Source organism: Podarcis liolepis (assembly GCF_965112155.1).
Source record: "Podarcis liolepis genome assembly, chromosome: 4".
In the NCBI taxonomy this organism is placed as follows: domain Eukaryota; kingdom Metazoa; phylum Chordata; class Lepidosauria; order Squamata; family Lacertidae; genus Podarcis; species Podarcis liolepis.
Genome location: NC_139558.1, coordinates 104,149,324 through 104,163,280, shown reverse-complemented (window position 1 = coordinate 104,163,280; position 13,957 = coordinate 104,149,324). Strand labels below are relative to the sequence as shown.

At 49.0% G+C, this 13,957-nt stretch overlaps 2 protein-coding genes across 15 annotated transcripts in view; both read right to left on the bottom strand.

Moving 5' to 3' along the window:
- Positions 1–13,957, bottom strand: part of LOC310705056 (uncharacterized protein) — a 69,912-nt gene that overhangs the window by 25,206 nt on the left and 30,749 nt on the right. The window lies entirely within an intron of this gene.
- Positions 10,952–13,957, bottom strand: part of LOC310705032 (uncharacterized protein) — a 357,812-nt gene continuing 354,806 nt past the window's right edge. For all 13 annotated transcript variants that reach the window (XM_083499303.1, XM_083499304.1, XM_083499301.1 and 10 more), the window contains exon 7: positions 10,952–13,444. The gene's annotated coding sequence lies outside the window, so the exon portion shown is untranslated. The remainder of the gene's footprint in view (positions 13,445–13,957) is intronic.

The following is a 13,957-nucleotide window of genomic DNA, read 5'->3' as shown; positions in this document are numbered from 1 at the left end:
TGACCTGGCATGTGTAACAGAGACTTGGTTGGATGAAGCAGATGGGCCTGTCCTTGTCACTGCTTGTCCACCAGGTTTCTCTTACGCACAGCAACCCAGGTCATGTGGGCGGGGGGGGGGGGTTGCAGTGATTTTTAGGAAGTCATTAGTTTGCACCAGGCGTCCTATTGGGAAGACCCAGCTTTCTGAGTGCATGTTCTGGAAGTTGGGCAATAGGGGCAGTACAGGATTCCTTTTGGTGTACCGACCTCCCCGCTGCACCAAGGATTCCCTGCCCGAGCTGCTTCAGGTTGTGGCGGATGTTCTCCTGGAGACACCTAGCTTGGTTGACCTAGGGGATTTTAACATCCATGCCGACACGACCTTACAAGGGGCCGCTCGGGACTTCGTGGAAAGCATGGCCTCCATGGGGCTGTCCCTGAATAAGTCTGGCCCAACCCATAGCCGTGGACATGCCTTGGACCTGGTGTTTACCTCTATGGATGTTGGTGTTCTGACACTAAGTAAAAGCGAAACGAAAGAAGTGCCATGGTCAGATCACTTCCTGGTGCAACTGGACTTCTCTGCGACCCATCCCCTCTGCAGGGAGGTGGGACCGATTCGGATGGTCCGCCCCCGCCACTTAATGGATCCAAATAGTTTCCAGAGAGTGGTAGGGGATGCTTTATCCCATGTTGATGGCCTTTCAGCCGATTCCCTGGTGGCCTGCTGGAATGTGGAGTTAACCAGGGCTATTGACTGTTTGGCTCCGAAGCGCCCTCTCCGATTGCATGGAGCCCGCACAGCCCCGTGGTTTTCCACGGATCTGAGGGCAATGAAACAATCGTTGAGACGGCTAGAGCGCCGGTGGCGGATAACTCATTCCGAATCTGAGCGGACACAGGTTAGAGCTCAACATCGAGCCTACCAAGTGGCGATAGCTGCCTCTATTGCATCTGCAGAAAACAGCAGCAGGAGACTTTTTCAGGTGGTTCACAATTTAGCGGAACCACCTGCGACATCGGGGCCCAGTATGGGCCACATGATCTCCTGAAATGATTTTGCAAAGTTTTTTGCAGATAAAATCGCTCAGATTCGGGAAGAAGTAGACTCCACCGTCGGAGCAGGGCCAGGGCGGGAGAGTGCTAGAGTCCTGTCTAGTCAAGTTGTGTGGGATCAAATCCAGTCTGTTACCCCCCAGGATGTGGACAGGCTGCTTGGATGAGTGAAACCAACCACTTGTCTCCTTGATCCTTTCCCATCCTGGCTTATAAAAGCTAGCCGGGAAGGACTGGGCGATGGGCTTCGTGAGGTGGTGAATGCTTCCCTCCGTGAGGGAGCCTTCCCAGACCTGCTGAAAGAGGCGGTTATTAAACCGCTTCTTAAAAAACCATCTTTAGATGCGGCCACGATGGCCAATTATCGCCCAGTCTCAAATCTTCCATTCTTGGGCAAAGTAACTGAGCGAGTGGTTGCTGAACAACTCCAGGCACGCCTGGAAGAAGCAGACCATTTGGATCCCTTCCAGTCGGGATTCAGGCCTCATCATGGGACTGAAACTGCCTTGGTCGCACTGGTTGATGATCTCCGGCGGGCTAGGGACAAAGGTGAGAGCTGTTTCCTAGTTCTGCTGGATCTCTCAGTGGCGTTTGATACCATCGACCATAACATCCTTCTGGACCGTCTTGAGGGGCTGGGAGCTGGGGGCACTGTCATACAGTGGTTCCGCTCCTTCCTCCTGGCCCGTGTTCAGAAAGTGGTGGTGGGGGATGAGTGTTCAGACCCCTGGGCTCTCACTTGTGGGGTGCCTCAGGGTTCTGTCCTCTCCCCCATGCTTTTCAACATTTACATGCAGCCACTGGGAGAGATCATCAGGAGGTTTGGGCTGGGTGTTCATCAGTATGCGGATGATACCCAGCTCTACCTCTCTTTTAAATCAGAACCAGTGAAGGCGGTGAAGGTCCTGTGTGAGTGTCTGGAAGCGGTTGGAGGATGGATGGCGGCTAACAGATTGAGGTTGAATCCTGACAAGACAGAAGTACTGTTTTGGGGGGACAGGAGGCGGGCAGGTGTGGAGGATTCCCTGGTCCAGAATGGGGTAACGGTGCCCCTTAAGGACCAGGTGCGCAGCCTGGGAGTCATTTTGGACTCACAGCTGTCCATGGAGGCACAGGTCAAATCTGTGTCCAGGGCAGCTGTTTATCAGCTCCATCTGGTACGTAGGCTGAGACCCTATCTGCCTGCAGACTGTCTCGCCAGAGTGGTACATGCTCTGGTTATCTCTCGCTTGGACTACTGCAACACGCTCTACGTGGGCCTACCTTTGAAGGTGACTCGGAAGCTACAACTAATCCAGAATGCGGCAGCTAGACTGGTGACTGGGAGCGGCCACCGAGACCATATAACACTGGTCTTGAAAGACCTGCATTGGCTCCCAGTACGTTTCCGAGCACAATTCAAAGTGTTGGTGCTGACCTTTAAAGCCCTAAACGGCCTCGGTCCAGTATACATGAAGGAGTGTCTCCACCCCCATCGTTCAGCCCGGACACTGAGGTCCAGTGCCGAGGGCCTTCTGGCGGTTCCCTCACTGCGAGAGGCCAAGTTACAGGGAACAAGGCAGAGGGCCTTCTCGGTAGTGGCGCCCGCCCTGTGGAACGCCCTCCCATCAGATGTCAAAGCGATAAACATCTACCTGACATTCAGAAGACATCTGAGGGCAGCCCTGTTCAGGGAAGTTTTTAATATGTGACATTTTAGTGTATCTTTCATCTTTGTTGGAAGCCGCCCAGAGTGGCTGGGGAAACCCAGCCAGATGGGTGGGGTACAAACAATAAATAATAATAATAATAATAAATAATAATAATAATAATAATAATAATAATAATAATAATAATAATGGGGAACCAGAGCAGGGACTCAGAGCTGCCCTCCTTGCCCCCCACTCTGCACTCTCGGAGGTGGAGAAACTGACAGCCTGACTTTTGCCTTTCACCTGCTGGAGGGAGATCAGCTGTACCTGCTGGAGGTGATCCAGAACTGCCAGGCAGCTCAGCTCAGGGGGCCCAGAACCCAGAACTGCTCCAAGCAGGAGGCGGCCAAAGCCATCCTGGTGAGTGGTGGGTGGTGTGGGACACCCCCATGGGAAAGTGCGGGGGAGCGGCTTTGGGGAAGGGGTTCTCCGTCTGCCGGAGAGGAGGACCCTACTGGCCTAGGTTCACGTATCCTGTTTGAACGGGGAATCATCTTAGGGACTTCTTGTGAAAATCTGGGTCAGGAATGCTGTTCCTGGAATGGACAAACACACAAGACGTAACCGGCTGTGCAGTCACATAAACAATTCTCTTCTATATAGTCTTATCACAATATCCAATGTTTATCTTGCACATAAACAACACATAAAGTGCAATAATATAGACGAGAGCCAGGGACTCTGTGGTGGGGGCAGTGGAGGGCCGCTTTGGCCCAGACTGGCCCCTGACCCTGAGACGCTCTTTCCACCCACAGGACCTCCGATGTTACGCCCTTTGGGAAAGTGGGGAGGAACAGAAACTAGCAGCCAACAGCATCCCTTCTCTGCTAGCCTTTGCCCGAAGTGTCAGTATCTCAGCTCACAGTCAGAGGTAACTGGCCTCTCCCGGGCAATTGAGCTAGATACTTGTTGACCTTTCGTCTGCTACACTCCCGGCAGGCGAGGTCGTAACTCGGCGATTCTCCTCATTAGGCGTGAAGAGAACACACCCTCTGCTTCTCTCCCTCCCTGCATTCTCCCCAGGGAGGGGAAATGAGACAGACAGGAGTCCTATTTACATGTTTTATTCCTGTCATTCAGCAGTACATAGAAAACGTGACTGCACCCTTCAGACTCCATCAGAAGAATCACAACTCCTCCCCTGTACTTCCAGCACAGGTCACATGACACTCTGAGCTAACATCTGGTGCTCAGTACAGAGAATAGACTCCTCCTTTTTGCCAACAGTACATCTGCAAACCACAACATCCTGTTTTGCTTTCCAGCCACCTGCAGCTGGCTTTTGCATTGGTGCTTTTTCCCAACAACCTCCCCCAAAAGCATCAATAGGCAAAACACGATCCAGAGAAGAGAACAAACAGTTGTTATACATATAACAGTCCCCTGTTGTTTTAGTTCCACCCTTGGAACTCCCCACCACTGGTTTCACCAGTGTACCTTTCTGGTTGTCTGGCTTCCAAGGAATGAGTGCTTCTGCATTACCTTGGCTAGCTACTCTCTGTTGTGTCTTTGTCTCTGACTTAGACACTGCTTTAACCTGCTTTGAGTTGTTAACAATAGCAACACATGCAACAGCTAAGTTAGCAAACTTTTTTGAGTACCTCTTTGGTGGTACACCCTTTGTGACTCTCTCAGACCTGCGTATGAGGTTCTGACACTCTGAGCTAACATCCGGTGCTCAGTACAGAGAATAGACTCCTCCTTTTTGCCAACAGTACATCTGCAAACCACAACATCCTGTTTTGCATTCCAGCCATCTGGAGCTGGCATTGCTGCTTTTATCCAACACGAAGTTCCCCCATCTCAGAGCACGTAGCTCTGCCTCATGGATTCAGTCCTTTCATCACTTCCATCTCCCCAAGAGACTCCCAAGGCTACTCATCCTCTGCAGTTGAGAACAGACCTGACTGAAAAGAACGGCTTCCTCTTCTGGTGACACCAGAGAATTCTAGAAGACATTCACCCTTTCCATAGCATTATGGATGCACGATTCCCACATGCAGGTTTCTTGGCAAGACAAGGGCCTTCTCTGGCCACTTGAGTGTCCTCCTCAGCATCTCCAAAGAAGGAGCTGGGTTGCAAGAACTGCTGCAAAGGGATGGGGCAACCCAGGCTAATGGGGGGGGGGCTGTCTAACTAGGAAAGCAAGACCCAGAGACAGTTGTGGGAGACCCAGAGACCGGCTTCCTCTGTGCCGGAGCCAAAGCTGCGACAGATGGAGAAGCCAGACCTGTTGGGGGTGTCAGTGCTGTGAGCCCCTTCATCCTACACTCTGGTTGTATATGTGAGTAAATAAAACTATACGGACCTGGGACCCCTGGAGTCTCACTGTCCAGAGATGGTGGTAGTTTGCAAATATGCACACACACGAAATAATTTGTGCCTGTGTTCCTAATACATAACTAAGCGTGAAGGGCATGTCATGTGCTTTAGCAACAGCCCTCCTGTAAATAAGGAAATGCATCCTCTGTTGCTGATTTATGAAAAAAGCAGCAAGGGGATCTTCTCGGGTGTCTCATGAGGTCTGTGGGGCCCTTCAAGAAAGAGGAGCCATTTCTGTGCCCTGAGCCCCTGCCAGAGAGAAAGGCAGGCCAACAACAGCAACAACAACAATTCTGGTGCACATTGTTGAAAAGTTCTTGCCCCTCCCGATCCGCTGCCCCAAATTGCACTGCAGTGAATTGGGCCAGAGTCCAGCTTCCCAGGATCAAAGAACTGCAGAGTTCTGAATCAGACCGTCAATCCATCTACCTCAGGATGGCCTACACTGATTGGCAGCAACTGCTCTCTGGGTTTCTCTCCCAGCCTTACAAAACGCTCGACAGACTCCATCCCCGTGAAGCTGTGGATGAAGAACATCTGAGCCAGGCAGGCCCCATGGCTGATCTCCCCAAGGCCAAACCAGAAGATGGCCAGTGTCTTGGGCAGGGTGGAGGTGGAGAGGCCCAGGTCGATGGCCGAAAGGATGGAGAGGAAGTAGAACATGGTCTGGTGGAGGCTGGCTTCTGTTTTGATGATGAAGAGGATGGTGCAGTTGCCCACGAGAGCAACGAGGTAGCCAAGGCAGAAGAGGATGGAGCTCCAGGAGTGAAGCGCCTCCAGCCCCGGGACCCCCAGCAGGATGAAGGTGGGGGAATAAAAGTGGGTGGCATTCAAAAGGGGCATTCTCCTCCTGGAACCAGCCAGAGAACAGGTCACTGAGACCCTGCCAAGAAGAAGAAAACAGGCCAGCATTTTCTTCCATGGCTCCTCATGGACACACAGACCCTTGCCTAGCAATCCTGTTTCATGTTAAGAAAACAATTGTGTGTTTGTGTGGAGGGGATGAGCCTGCTAGCTGGATTTGGCCAGAGTGTAGGTCCCTGTGTCCGACCAAAGAAAATGAAAAAAGCAGCCTGCACACTGCTGTATGAGGACCATTCCTGTCTGCTCCTCCTCTCCCACCCATCAATTCATTGGGCCAATTTAGTCTGACAAAACTGGTGGGGGTGGCGGCTCACCACTTTCCTCATCCTGTACATGGTTCTGTATTCTTCTGTCGTGTGTGTCCCCCCCCCCCCACATTTCCCACTAATGTCTCCTTCATCAAAACCAGCCTTTCTCTGCGGGGAACCTGATTCCTCCTCCACCACACGCCCTGATCTTCTCATTCACCTCTTGCAGCTCTACAGTGACCAGAGCTGGACATACCAATTGCAACAAAGGTTCCTTGGAAGGAGAGGTAACTTGCTCTCCTCCTCCTTCCAAAAATGGTCCCGGCAACTGCCCCTCCCTCCCCATCTCAGCCTCTAAATCTCAGGGTCAAGCTCCATGTTGGGCGAAAAAGTCCCTCAATGTGGGGAATTGGGCTAGAAGGACCTTGTGGTCCCTTCCAACTTGTCCATTCTATGATTCTATTACTCCCCTCCTTTCCACTCACCTTGAGAGGACCTTTTGTTCTGCCAGCTCACCTACAGATCAACACAGCAAGGTGTGCTCTGCTGAGCCACAGAGTCAAAGGTCTACTGGCAGCTGCATCGTGGATGGAGGAGCATCCCTCAGATCTGACTCCACTTGGCTGACCAGAAAGCAGCATTTATAGTGTTTCTCTGGAGGTGCTAGGGTGGACATCTCGGGGGTTGTTTCACTGTAGAAAGAGCTTTGTTCCATCCCAATTCCCATGGCATCCAAACTGCCCAGACCTGGAGCATCTCTTCCAAGGTTACAGAGTCAGGGGGACTGTGGAGAGCGGACCCCAATCCCACCTCCAGGCTTAGGATTCTCTATCATTCTACATCTCCAGCAGACTTGGGAAGAGTGGAACAGAAGGTAGCTTGAAAGAGACAACAGCTTCACAGCTAGAGGGAATTCACAGAGAATCCTGTAATGGGCAGAGCAGGAATACCAGATAGGTGGGTTGGCAGGCAGAGAATAAAACAGTGTGATACCTGTATGCATTGATGAATATAAATGGTCAGATTTTTATTTTTTAAAAGAATGGGGAACTGAGGTAGGGCAACTCGTTTTCTTAGGATGGCAATGGCACCCACCCAAGAGGGGCCAGAACTGAGTTCCAGCAAGTTCTGGCTGGAAAAAAACCCTGGTTAGGCCCATTAATAAGTGAGGCCAGTGTAACATGCACAGGAATGGGAACTGACCACAAGACTAGTAAAAACCAGTTAAAGGGGAAATTAATGGCTGAGTGTTAAAGAGAAAAACAACTCCAGATAAGGTACAAGGAGGGTTCTGACACAGATACTAAAATCAAATGGGTTGGGTAAGTGTTTTTCATGAACTATGGCTTGATGAGAGATGGTGAAGTGCAGATGAGGCAGAAAGTGGTTGGGTAAAGGATGAACAGCTAAGATTATGCATACTTTGCCTATGCTGTATAGTCTGTGTCCTAATAGAGATGTAATGCATTACTGAATGAAGTCCTACTGATTGGGGATTTAGTATGAGGCTCCGTTCTTGAAATCACAAGGAGAATTCCCCCCCTAACCCCATACCTCGAAACTGAATACAGTGGTACCTCTGGTTACGAACTTAATTTGTTCCAGAGGTCCGTTCTTAAGCCTCTTGTTCTGAGGCACGCTTTCGCTAATGGGGCCTCCCACTGTGCACAAGCCTCCTGTGCACAATTTCCGTTCACATCCTGGGGCAAAGTTCACAACCAGAAACAGCGACTTCTGGGTTAGCGCAGTTCGTAACCTGAAGCGTTTGTAACCTGAAGCGTTCATAACCAGAGGTACCACTGTACTGGCCTCCTGGCAGCTCTGCCTTGCCCTCAGGACCCTGCCCAATCAAAATTACAATTCGGAATACAATTTGATCTTTTTTATTTTATTTTTATTGGATTATGATTTGATATGTTAATTGGACGTTTTTTATTGGGAAATTAATATACACTCTAACAAAAAAAAGAGGGGGAATGAAACAACATCAGCCAGCGTGGTGTAGTGGTTAAGAGCGGTGGACTCGTAATCTGGTGAACCGGGTTCGCTTCCCCGCTCCTCCACATGCAGCTGCTGGGTGACCTTGGGCTACTCACACTTCTCTGAAGTCTCTCAGCCCCACTCACCTCACAGAGTGTTTGTGGTGGGGAAGGAAGGGAAAGGAGAATGTTAGCCGCTTTGAAACTCCTTAGGGTAGTGATAAAGCGGAATATCAAATCCAAACTACTACTCCTCCTCCTCCTCCTCCTCCTCCTCCTCCTCCTCTTCTTCTTCTTCTTCTTCTTCTTCTTCTTCTTCTTCTTCTTCTTCTTCTTCTTCTTCTTCTTCTTCTTCTTCTTCTTCTTCCTTTAGACAGGCAGTCTCCCCACCCCCACCCCCTTCCCAGTGCATCAATATGGAGATAGTGCTTCCCTTTGGTTTAAGCACTAGATGCTGGGAGTAAACATTTATTCATTCCACTGGTCACCCGTCTTGGTTCCTACTCGAACAGTACATGGACACTTCTACATAACTGTTGTTATTGTGTTTGTGATGTGCGTGGTTCATTCTGTCATGAATGCTTTAGCTGAGTTTCTTGCATTCAGAGGACTGGACTAGATGTCCCTTGGGGTCCCTTTCAACTCTATAATTCTATGATTCATTCCAAACCAATAAAATGTTTGTAAAAGGAAAAAGATGATGGTTAGATCCAGTGCTTTTTTCTGGGGGGCACGAAGGGGTACGCATACCCCTAAACATTTTGTGAATCTTTGTCGGAATCTCTGCTCAGCCAAGCCGATAAGGCCTCATCTTCCTCCGAGCTGAGCCTTTGAAATCGCCTCCGACGTGTTTAGTGACCTGAGCCTTTGATAAGGCCTCAAGCCCATTCTATCCAGCAGGGTTCCCAGCACAGGGAAGAGACGCGAGGTTTGGCTACATTGTAAAGAGTTTTATTTCTAAACTACGCAGAACAGAAAAGACATCCTCTCTCTATGAAAGCAGAGAGCAACTGAACAAAGGTACAAAGGAAACAGGAAATCACTAACATCACATCCCGTCTCCCTTTCCCGTGAGACTGCAAGGTCTCTGGAATCTAAACAGAGTCCTGGGACTCCACACAGCTGCAGTGAGAAACAGAAACTAACATCCTCCCCCTTTCTGTGAACACCACTGGGCAGCGTGTCAGTACATTATCAGTACAAACCCAATTTCTGTACATAGGTACAGTGTTGATCCTTCGGAACAACCTTGGACAATAAATCATCAGGAATTTCATTACCTGGCATGTAGGACACCGTTACAAGTCCTTTCTGAACACATTCTCTAGTATGTTGCAGCTTCAATTGCAAGTGCTTCGTGCTTTGCTTACTACCTTCAGAAGTCATAATCTGAATTGGACATTTGACAGGAATTCTCATGTCTTTACACAACTGTAACAACCATTCATAGGCGCCGACTCCATGGGGCCTGAGGGGGCCCGAGCCCCCTCAAAAGTTCGTTTGGGGGGGCTCCGCCCCCCCAATAATCTCGGGCGCCCCTCCAGCAGAGCGCCGCCGCCCCCCCTCCCCCAGCCCAAAATGCACAGGGTCGGGCTGCATGCCTCCTGCCCTCCCTCCCAAGCAAAAGCTCCACCCAATTTCCTTCGGAGCTGATTAATAGGCGCAGCACGCTCTCCCCTATTCGCTCACGAGGAGGCGGCGCCACTTTATCGGCATATTCATGAGCTTATTTATTATTCATGAGCTTTCGCGGGCTCCCCCAATATTTTTTATAAGTCGGCGCCCCTGCAACCATTCACAATCCACAAGTGAATAAAACAATGCATTCAGTTCAGCTTCACAAGAACTTAAACTACTGTTGTTTGCTTCATGTACGACCAATCAAATAGACCCTGGTTGTACATATAGCAAACTCCAGATGTGCTTTTCCTGTCTGTAGTGTCACTTCCAAAACTCGCATCAGCAAATATCTCTTAACAGTAGGATTGTTGACTTGTCTGCTTAGCAAGTTACAGCTAACTGCAATATCACGTCTTGAACATCTGGCAATGAAATTTAGTTTGCCTACCACACTTCTGTACAGTGTAGTGCCAGAAAATGCTCCTTCAGTGTCATCTGCCTGATAACCTGTTGTCATTGGTGTGTCTACAGGGTTAGCACCCATCAGATTTAGCTTGGTTAACACATCAGTAATTTTAGGTGACTGGTGTACTAGGAATTAAAGCTGCATCACATGATGGACACTTCAAGATGGCGGGGGCTGCTGAGCAGACTGCCAGAAGTTACACCCCGGGGATAGCTGAAACAGTATCCCAGACCATGCAGGGATGTGTTCCTGAAACCGAAAGCTCCACAAAAGGGAGGCTTTTGGAGGAAGAGTGCACGACGGGGGTGTTTCCTGTTCAGGGGGTAAAATCTCCAAAGGAGGAGGAGCAAGGGGAGTTGGCTGCCATGTCATCCCAACCATCACTGCAACCAGCAGGCGGCACTGCTGTGTTTGAAGCAGTGGGAAGTTTTTCCTGTGAAAAGTTTGAGTCCAAACACCAGGATGATCTGCGCAGATGTGGTCACTAGCTGTTCCAGTACAAAGGCTAAGGCAAACCTTTGTGGAAGATGGAACTGGTTCACCATATTTACATCAAGAAGGGTCTGATCCACCAGTTGGGTGAAGACTCCTTGGAGGTGCAAAGTGTTGTGGAGTCTGGCATACTTCCCTGTGTTCCATTCAGCTTTCTGGACTTGTAGCAGAGTGTGCACAGCGCTAGCCGCTTACTGTATAAGCTTGCAGAAGATAAAGAGTCCACATGCTGTTGTTCTAAACTAGCAGCTTTATTTACAGCAGAACAGTAAAAATAAACAAACCATCCGAGACAGCAGTTATCTTGCTTCCTTGCTTGGCAGCAAAAGCGAAAGTCAGACAGAACAAAGAAACAGCTTCTCCAGAAGTTGGAGACAGCTCCTCCGCAGAACAGGCAGGACGATGGGTTCTGAGCTGTTAACCCGGTAAGCTCTGATTCCCCATCACACCCCCTCTCGTCCTGCACTGCTGGGGGCTCGTAAGTTTCACCACTTGCCCCAATCACAGACCTTTACAGAACTCCCCATGATGCTGAAAGCTCAAAGGTTTCATGACCCCATCTGCCAGGTTCTTCTGGCTTGGACAGTACTGCAATCTCACCAAGCCTAACTGGATACTCTGACACACATTCTGGAAACGCATGTCTAGGTGTTTGGTTCTGGCCTTAAACTGCCCAGACTCTGCCAACTTCAGACAGGGTTGATTGTCCTCCCACACCGTGATGGGCAAACAACAATCCCTGCAGATTTCTTGAACCAAACAAACATAGAATTCCAATTCCCTGCAAAGCTCAGACAGCGCACTGAATTCAGCTTCAGTAAAGGAAAGCGCAATGAGAATTTGCTTCCGGGTGTGATGGCCTGGGATGCAGATTCAGATGCTGAACCTAAGGAATCCCAACCTGCACAGGATTCCTCGTCTCCAGAACCAGCTGAGCCGGGGTTGGGGCATGAGCCTGAAGGGTCCTCACCTGTGCTGGATCCTCAGGTGCAGGCACCAGCTGAGTCTGCCCTGGCTCCTGAGGTGGAGGACCCATTGCCTGCAGGTGCTCCACTCTCAGCCCCGTAAGAGGAAGCTGGGGTTGCCTCTGGGTCCGGTAACCCTCCAGCCTCTCCTGAGCTGCAGAGGCTTAGGGCAGAGAGGCAGAGGGAACTAAGTTCCCGCAGGAAGAGTGCTCACCTCCTGGCCAGGAGAGGCGAGTCTTTTGAGGATCAGGGCCGCCCTATGCCTCGGGACATATAAAAGGCAGCCAGCCCCAGTCCCAAGTTGCGGGAGCAACGTTGGTAGTTGTCAGTCCCTGCCTGAACCCTGCCCTGCACACAGCTTCAACTTTAAGGGACTGCCTTCATATTCCTTCATCGACCACGGACTGGACTTAGACCTTGCCTCTTGATTAACCCCCGGGACCAGCACACCGGGACTTCCACCCAACCAGAGTCCCCAAACCTTACCACCATCCCAGATACGGACTTCCTGTTAGCCAGATTTGCCCAATCGCTATCTGTCCTGCACATCAGCTAGCCGTCACTCTTAGCTGACAGCTTGAGATAGAAATCCTTGGTATCCTGCAAATACGCAGCACCCTCTTGATACCATTCCAGGCACTCACACTCGGGTTTGTAGCTTCCTTGCTGAGCAGACTGGTAGCAAAAGCAATGTCTGGTCTGCTCCACTGGGACAGATACAACAGACTACCCAGAGCTGACTGAAAAATCTCAGCATTTTTGAACTCAGTGCATTCTACTTGCTGACTATCTTTCACATAACTTGTCTCCATGGGTGTCCTGACCCCTGAATGCAGACATCCTGAACTTCTCAAGCAGTGATGCTTGGTGGGGGGCCAGGTAAGGCCCTCCTTGCACAATCAATCACATGATACATGCACATCATTTGAATGGCAATGCCTATAATGGCAGTGATTTTTTTAAAAAAGTAATATTTTGAGCCCGTAGTTCAATTTCCAGCAGCTCCCCTTGCCCCAGAGAACACTTCTAGCATTCCATCTCCCCTACCTGTGTCCATTTGGTATCAGCCTTTCCAGGTTTTTTCCTGTCCATTGTGTTTGTCTTTCATTTGTTCTCCTATGTGTGTTGCCAGTAGAAGCCACAATTCTGTGGGTACTCTAGGTGGTGCAGAAAAGACCTAGAAGCTCCCTAGAGGTTGAAGTGCCGATAAACTTCAGTTTTGTGACATGGGTCTCCAGCTGTTTTTGGACTACAACTCCCATCATCCCTAGCTAGCAGGACTAATGGGAAGGGATGATGGAAACTCTAGTCCAGGAGCTGCTGGGAACCCAAGTTTGGGAAACCCTGCTTCAAAGCAACTTTTGCGTTTGGCCTGCAAATATGGGACCTGTCCACTTTTGTATTTTCTTGTATTTTGATTTTCTTGTGACCTGTGTACATTATTTATTTATTTATTTATTTATTTATTTATTTATTTATTTATTTATTTATAGAGGGAAAATTCAAAGAGAAATTGTAGGGCAAGTTGTGGAAGAATAAAAGGTTGTGTTTGGGGGGGAACCCTGGGGCGTGGCCCCCTCAAATATTTTACTGGGGGACAAAGACCCCATGGGCTTTAAGAGTTGGTGCCTAGTCCCTACACCCACAGGTCTCAGGAATGTTACAACATAAAAACACAAGATAAAAACACAAAACCGATGTTAATCAGCCAAAGGTGGAGATTTGTCTGGTTCCTAAACATGTTTAATGGTTTTTCCGACCTTTGTTTTTTTTAATTTTTTTTTAATAAGTCTTTATTGCTTTTTTCCAGGGTAAAAAATACATCATCAATAGCACATCAAAAGTGGTTTTACAGAAAGGAAAAGAAATTATAGAAAGAAAAAGAATTCGCTTTTTCACATCCATTTTCATAATCAACCAGACTTCCCCACGTCCACCATCCCCTGTTTTCTTTACAATAAAAATAAACAGCAAATTAATACCTTATTTCAGATGTTTTTGTGTTTTCATTTAGTTATATAGTCCACAATTCATACATTTCTAAATCTTAACTTAGTTTCCAACGTTTACCAAATTCAATACTGAAGCATGTTTTTCCAGAACACTTAGCAAATTCTCAACATTCATATAACTTATAGTGTTTTTGTAAATAGTCCTTAAATTTTTTCCAGTCCTCTTCCACTGCGTCTTCTCCCAGATCTCGGATTCTGCCTGTCATTTCAGCTAATTCCATGTAGTCAATCAGCTGCGAATGCCACTCTTCCAGCCCTGTG